Source organism: Camelina sativa, chromosome 19 (assembly GCF_030686135.1).
Source record: "Camelina sativa cultivar CO46 ecotype springtype chromosome 19, ASM3068613v1".
NCBI classification, from domain to species: Eukaryota; Viridiplantae; Streptophyta; class Magnoliopsida; order Brassicales; family Brassicaceae; genus Camelina; species Camelina sativa.
Window position 1 is genome coordinate 26,895,347 of NC_141898.1, and position 6,412 is coordinate 26,901,758.

The window sequence follows — 6,412 nt, forward strand, 5'->3', positions numbered from 1 at the left end:
AGTTTCATATTTCTTTGAAAGTCCAATCCATTAATAATACATGTTTTTTTTATGCTGTGGAAATAAAACCCTTTTCCTGGAAGCTCCACTCCGCCATTCGCCATTGTGCGACCTGAAGCGTCCCTCGCCAATCCTCCACACCCTTTCACTGTCTTCCCTGATTTCCATCATCATCGTAACGTCTTCATCTAAAACGATATTTCAAGTCTTTCAATGCTCACTCTTTCAATTGAAGTCCCACTACTTTTTCTTAAATTCGTGCAAGTTGAAGTCCTATATAATGTCATCTCCTCCATTTTCATGCCTCTTACAATTTTTTTTCTCTCTGCAATTTCTTTTTGATTTGAGCATATTGTTGTGGGATAGGTCTTGCCTTCTATAAGGAAGAAGCATGCTGAGTATATGCTGAGCGAGTTTGTTCTGAGATGGGGTAACCATAAAGTTCTAGTTAGATGGTTATCACTGAAAGATCACTATAATTGAAGTTAAAATACTGGTGAACGTGGACAATTACATATGTGAAATAAATACTCCACTAAGAATCATATTTAAGGATATTAATCCAAATGGCGAGGAGATAAAACATCCATCACATCTCATTCATATATTTAAACGATTGAAAATAAACACAAATCACACATTAAAATTAACAATACTTCTGTTTACAAATGGATCCAAGGAAAGTAGATATCAGTCGATTGGAATCACTCCCTCAAGATCTGTTGGGCATAATCGTCTCAAAAGTCGCCGCTGCATCCAATGACGATTACATTAACTACATCCTCTCTTGCAAAGAATTAGGCGCATCCGCTGATGACGAACGTGTCCTCCAAAAACTCAACCTCGCTCCACTGGTGAAGAAACCACTACTATCAATCCAATACCTTCCGCTCATGAAAAAAACCCTTGCAGAAAACAATCCTGATGCTCACTACATCAAAGATATCATCAGGTACTTCCTCCTCACTGACTCTGTCACAGGACTCCACCATTTGGATGTCTCAGCTAATGCAGGGAAGCTAGAAGCCATCTATTTGTATGCCATTATACTACTCTCTTGAGGCAGAGTCGTTGAAAGTAAAAAATATCTCAACCAGCTTAAATGGACTGAAGACACAACTCTGGTTAACAATTGCTGGAAAAAGATCAATATCTCACTACATGGGATTAAAGTGGCCAGGAAGAGCTATTATTTGACATCACTTCGACACATGAAACCAACATCAACTTTTTGTCACCTCAATGACATGGACACCATATGTGGAAAGTGTTTCTACTACAAGCAAATGTATAAGTTTATCTTCATGATATAACTTAAACTTGGCATCTAAAGAGTTGAAAATCAGTTTTTTTTTAAATTCCCTAAAATGCTTATAGAGCTGTGTCTCAAAGCAAAGTCGTTTTCGTTTTATCTTTTTCTTTCATGTTTCCAGCTTTTAAAGTTGTAAGAAATTCTCATAATCAAAAAAATTTCAGCTCTTACATATATTAATTGCACATATATTTACTTCCCAAACAATTGTTAAGAACCTGGAAATGGCGAGATTTACTCTTGGGAGTTACCAAAAAGCCACACCAAAAAACCTATGATCATTTGTCAAAAAAAACTTAAATTATTTACAAACAGTATGCTATTACACTATTAGAAAAACAGTAAACAAACTGAATAATTTGCAAACTGTAAGCTAATTCCATTATAAAACAAACATACCCCAATACAGTTACTATATCAAAGTATCCAAAAGATCCATTTCAAAATGTAACTTCCTCTTAGTGTAAAAATATTTACCAAGGAAATACAAAAAACACTCAAGCAATGATGCTCATATACGTAACACCCATGCAATGACACTCACGTCCATAATGTAAAAATGTATAACACATGATCATGCAATATTAATAATATACCCACTCACTAAAGCAATAAATAAGATACAATATAATGATAATTAATAGAAATGGTGTGAACAATGAAACTCCTATTTAGTTAAATATAAGAAGCCGAATAGAAAACCTCTCACTATACAATCATCACTTAAAACTACAATCTCACAAAATATAACAAGAAGATTGTGATGCAATCTTAAAAAAAGAAGTATACAAACTAAAAAGTTATGAAGCAAAGAACACCAGGAAAGAGAAAACCCATCTCACAAACTTCAACTCAAACAACCAAAAAAAGGAAAACAAAGAATCATGAAGAAGCTGGACGCATCTAACAAACTCAAAGTAAGTTCACCATTTCTCAATCGTTATCATATATTAGATCATGCACTTATGATCACGCCAATCAAAGAAGAACAACAATCTACTAAAATTAATTCCTTTAAAACAGTTATAGGTAATCCACTGCAAAGTACAGATTATAAATCAAGCATCTTCGCACGTCGAGGTAAACGAAAGCATAAAAATAAGTTATTGATTGAGGGCAAATTTATTTACCTAATGAAATTATACTAACATTGTATAATTGCAGTTGAACAAAGAAAAGCACGGCAAATTCGTCAGGCAATATTATTGGCTAAAAGAAGAACTAATAAGCAGAAAGGTAATTTGCTTATCAATAATGATGAAAACATGCTTACCTAACAAGTAATCTTCATATAGGTGAAAACAATATTCCTCGCCTCAGAATCTAACTAATATGTTCTAATGGCAAAAACATTGTAACCCAATACTAACAAACTCTTGAATAAAATCATAGGAAACAAGAAAGAGAAGGGCCAGACATCATCAACAACTAAAACAAATGGAGAAGATGGATTGCTACAATGCCCATTTTGTGAAGCTTTAGTGTGGAAAGAGGAAAGAATGGGAACCAAAGGACCAAACAGTGTTCCATTATATACAATGTGCTGTCAACAAGGCCGAGTAAAGTTACCTGCTGAGCCACAACCACCAGCAACGTTGGAAAAGCTGTTAACAACGTCGCATCACTACCAGCAGAATATAAGAACCTATAATTCTATTCTTGCCTTCACGTCAATGGGTGCGCAAATAGATAAATCTATCATGCACAAAGGTGGCCCATTCACTTTTAGGATTCTTGGTCAGAATCATCACAAGATAGGATCGTTAGTACCAGAAGAAGGGAAAAATCCAAAGTTCTTACAACTATACATCTTTGATACAGCTAACGAGGTCTAGAACAAAATTTCAGCTGTAAGTAGGATCACAAAGGCTAAAGAGTTAGACGAGAAAATAGTCAAAGACCTTATCACCACAGTGGATCAATTCAATTGTTTGGCAAAAGTTTTCAGGAAGGCAAGGGACATATATGAAGCTGATGATTGTCCAGAGTTTAGAATCAAGCTAATAGCGCAGAAGAAGCGAGGAAAAAAATATTATATGCCAACAACCGATGAAATAGCTGGGTTAATTGTGGGAGATTTTACAACTGAAATTGGGGAAAGAGATGTGATAGTCCATCATAAGTCAACTGGGCTTCAAAAGATAAGCGATCTACGCCCTTTGTACATGACTCTACAATATCCACTTTTGTTCCCATATGGGGAAACAGGATATCATGAAGCAATCCCCCTTGTCAAAAGTGAGGAAAATACAAGAAAAAGAGCTTACATCACTAAGAGAGAATATTACGCCTACCAAATTCAAACAAGACTGACAGAAGGCATGACGATTGTAAGATCAAAGCATTTGCTGCACCAATATATAGTTGATGCATATATGACAATTGAGCAAGAAAGATTACGGTGGTATCGACTGAATCAGAAAAAACTGAGGGCTGATCTATACAACAATGTCAAAGATGCTGTTTCAAGGGGTGACACAGATGCCAAGTCAATTGGAAAAAGAGTAATATTACCAGCAAGCTATACAGGCAGTCCACGCTACATGATTGAAAAATATCATGATGCAATGGCTATATGTCGATGGTATAGAAACCCTGATTTGTTTATCACAATGACAACAAACCCAAAGTAGGAAGAAATCACTGAACACTTGAAGACTTATGGAAACGATGCATCAAATGACAGGCCTAGCATAGAATGCAGAGTGTTCAAAACAAAACTAGATAAGCTGTTACGCAACTTCAAAAAAGGTCTCTTTTTCCCTCGACCAGTTGCAGGTTAGACAAAATAAATTATTATACTTACATATCTATCAAATAATTTGTTCAAACAATTTCAAATATTGTTGTATAAACAGTTGTCTACACTATCGAATTTCAAAAGAGAGGACTGCCTCATGCACACATACTTCTATGGCTGCCAGAAGATCATAAAAGCCTACACCAAAGGATATAGATAATTACATATCAGCAGAAATACCAGATAAAGATAAAGATCCAGAAGGTTACAAGTTGGTAGAGCAACACATGATGAATGGAACATGTGGAAAAGATCGTCTATCCTCTCCATGCATGGAAAAAGGAGTTTGCAGTAAGAAATTCCCAAGAGAGTTTGTACCACACACAAAAATGAACGATGCAGGGTATATCTTATATCAGCAGCAGAACAACGAAAGATTTGTGATGAAAGGGCAAACACGATTGGATAATCTTTATGTTGTTCCTCACAATCTAGATATTTTGAAGAAGTACAAAACCCATATCAATATAGAATGGTGCAATAAGTCAAGCGCTATCAAATATCTCTTCAAATACATTACAAAAGGCGTGGATAGAGCAACATTCATAATTTAGAAGGGAACTGGTGAAAATATTCAAGGATCTGGAAATGGTTCTGAGCCAAAACCACGAAATGAGATAAAATGAGTATCTCGATTGTTGTTATTTATCAGCATGTGAAGCCATGTGGAGAATATTTAAATTTAATATTCACCACCACAATCCTGCCGTCCAACAACTACCGCTACACCTTCCTGGGGAGCAATGCACAGTATTTGGCGGAAAAGAGAAACTTCCAAGTGTTGAATTTTGTTACGGACATGGGAGGACGATGCTTACAGAGTATTTTGAAATGAATAAGATATGTGAAGTAGCCGGAAGTTGAAATATGTGCAGATGCCATTAGAGTTTTTTGTGGGATAGTGACAACAAAATGTACCGTAGACGAAAGCAACGGGGAAACGTGGGAAGGGTCGTAAACATACACCCTACAGCAGGTGATTTGTATTATCTCTGAATCATGCTCAACAATGTCAAGGGTACAACAAGTTTTGATGATTTGAAGACTGTTGGAGGTGTTCTACATGAAACTTTTAAAGCAGCATGTTATGCAAGAGGTTTGATAGATGGAGACAAAGAATGGCATGAAGCTATGGATGAAGCCTCACAATGGGCAACATCATATCTACTTAGAAGCCTATTTGTCTTAATCTTGATATATTGTGAAGTTTCACAACCTCTAAAGCTATGGAATCACTGTTGGGAGTATATGGCAGATGACGTACTATGAAAGCAACAAAGAGTTCTAAATTTCCCTAGATTAGAACTAAAACTGGAAGAATTGAAGCTGTACACACTGATCGAAATTGAAACACTCCTACACCAGCATGAAAGGTCACTAACAGATTATCCATAAATGCCTCAGCCAGAGAAAACAATATTGGAAGAACTAAAGAACTCCTTACTTCAGCAAGAGTTTCAGTTCAACATACAAAAGGAGAAAGCAACACATGATGAATTATTCAGGAAGCTCAACCATGAACAAAAAAAAGTTTACGATGATGTGCTCAAGTCTGTGACAAATAAAGAAGGCAAGTTATTCTTTTTATATGGAGCTGGAGGTACAGGCAAAACATTTCTGTATAAGACTATTATCTCTGCTCTAAGATCAAAAGGCAAAAGTGTGATTCTAGTAGCATCAGCTATTGCAGCTTTACTCCTACCAGGCGGCAGAACGACACATTCAAGGTTCAAGATACCAATCACGGTTCATGAGGATTCAATTTGTGAAATTAAAGCAGGATCAATGCTAGCGCAGGTACTCAGTATGGTGGGTCTTACTATTTGGGATGAGGCACCTATGGCACACCGCCATACATTTGAAGCGGTCGACCAAACATTGAGAGATATTTTATCAGTTGGTGATAAAACAGCTATCAACAAAACATTTGGGGGCAAAACAGTTCTTCTAGGTGGAGATTTTCGTCAAATCTTACCAGTGATACCACAAGGAACAAGACAAGAAACAGTCTGTGCAGCAATAAATCATTCATATTTATGGGAGTCGTGTCAGAAATACATGTTATTACATAATATGAGAGTGGACCCGGAAGAAAAGAAATTTGGAAAATGGATTCTGCAAGTTGGGGATGGAGATGCACCACAAAAAAACCAGGATCTAGATGAAGATCAAGAAGAAGATAACATCATAAATGACAAAAGTCTAATGCTACAAGAGACAGATAACCCACTACATGTCCTATGCCAATCAGTATTCCCGAATTTTGCCAACACATATCAAGACTTGGATAAGCTTAAAGG

General features: G+C 36.3%; 2 pseudogenes; both read left to right on the forward strand.

Moving 5' to 3' along the window:
- Window positions 1–666: 666 nt before the first annotated feature.
- On the forward strand, window positions 667–1,313 carry LOC147921101 (F-box protein At2g35280 pseudogene; annotated as a pseudogene).
- Window positions 1,314–2,970: 1,657 nt separating this feature from the next.
- Window positions 2,971–4,268, forward strand: LOC147921102 (uncharacterized; annotated as a pseudogene).
- Window positions 4,269–6,412: the final 2,144 nt, after the last annotated feature.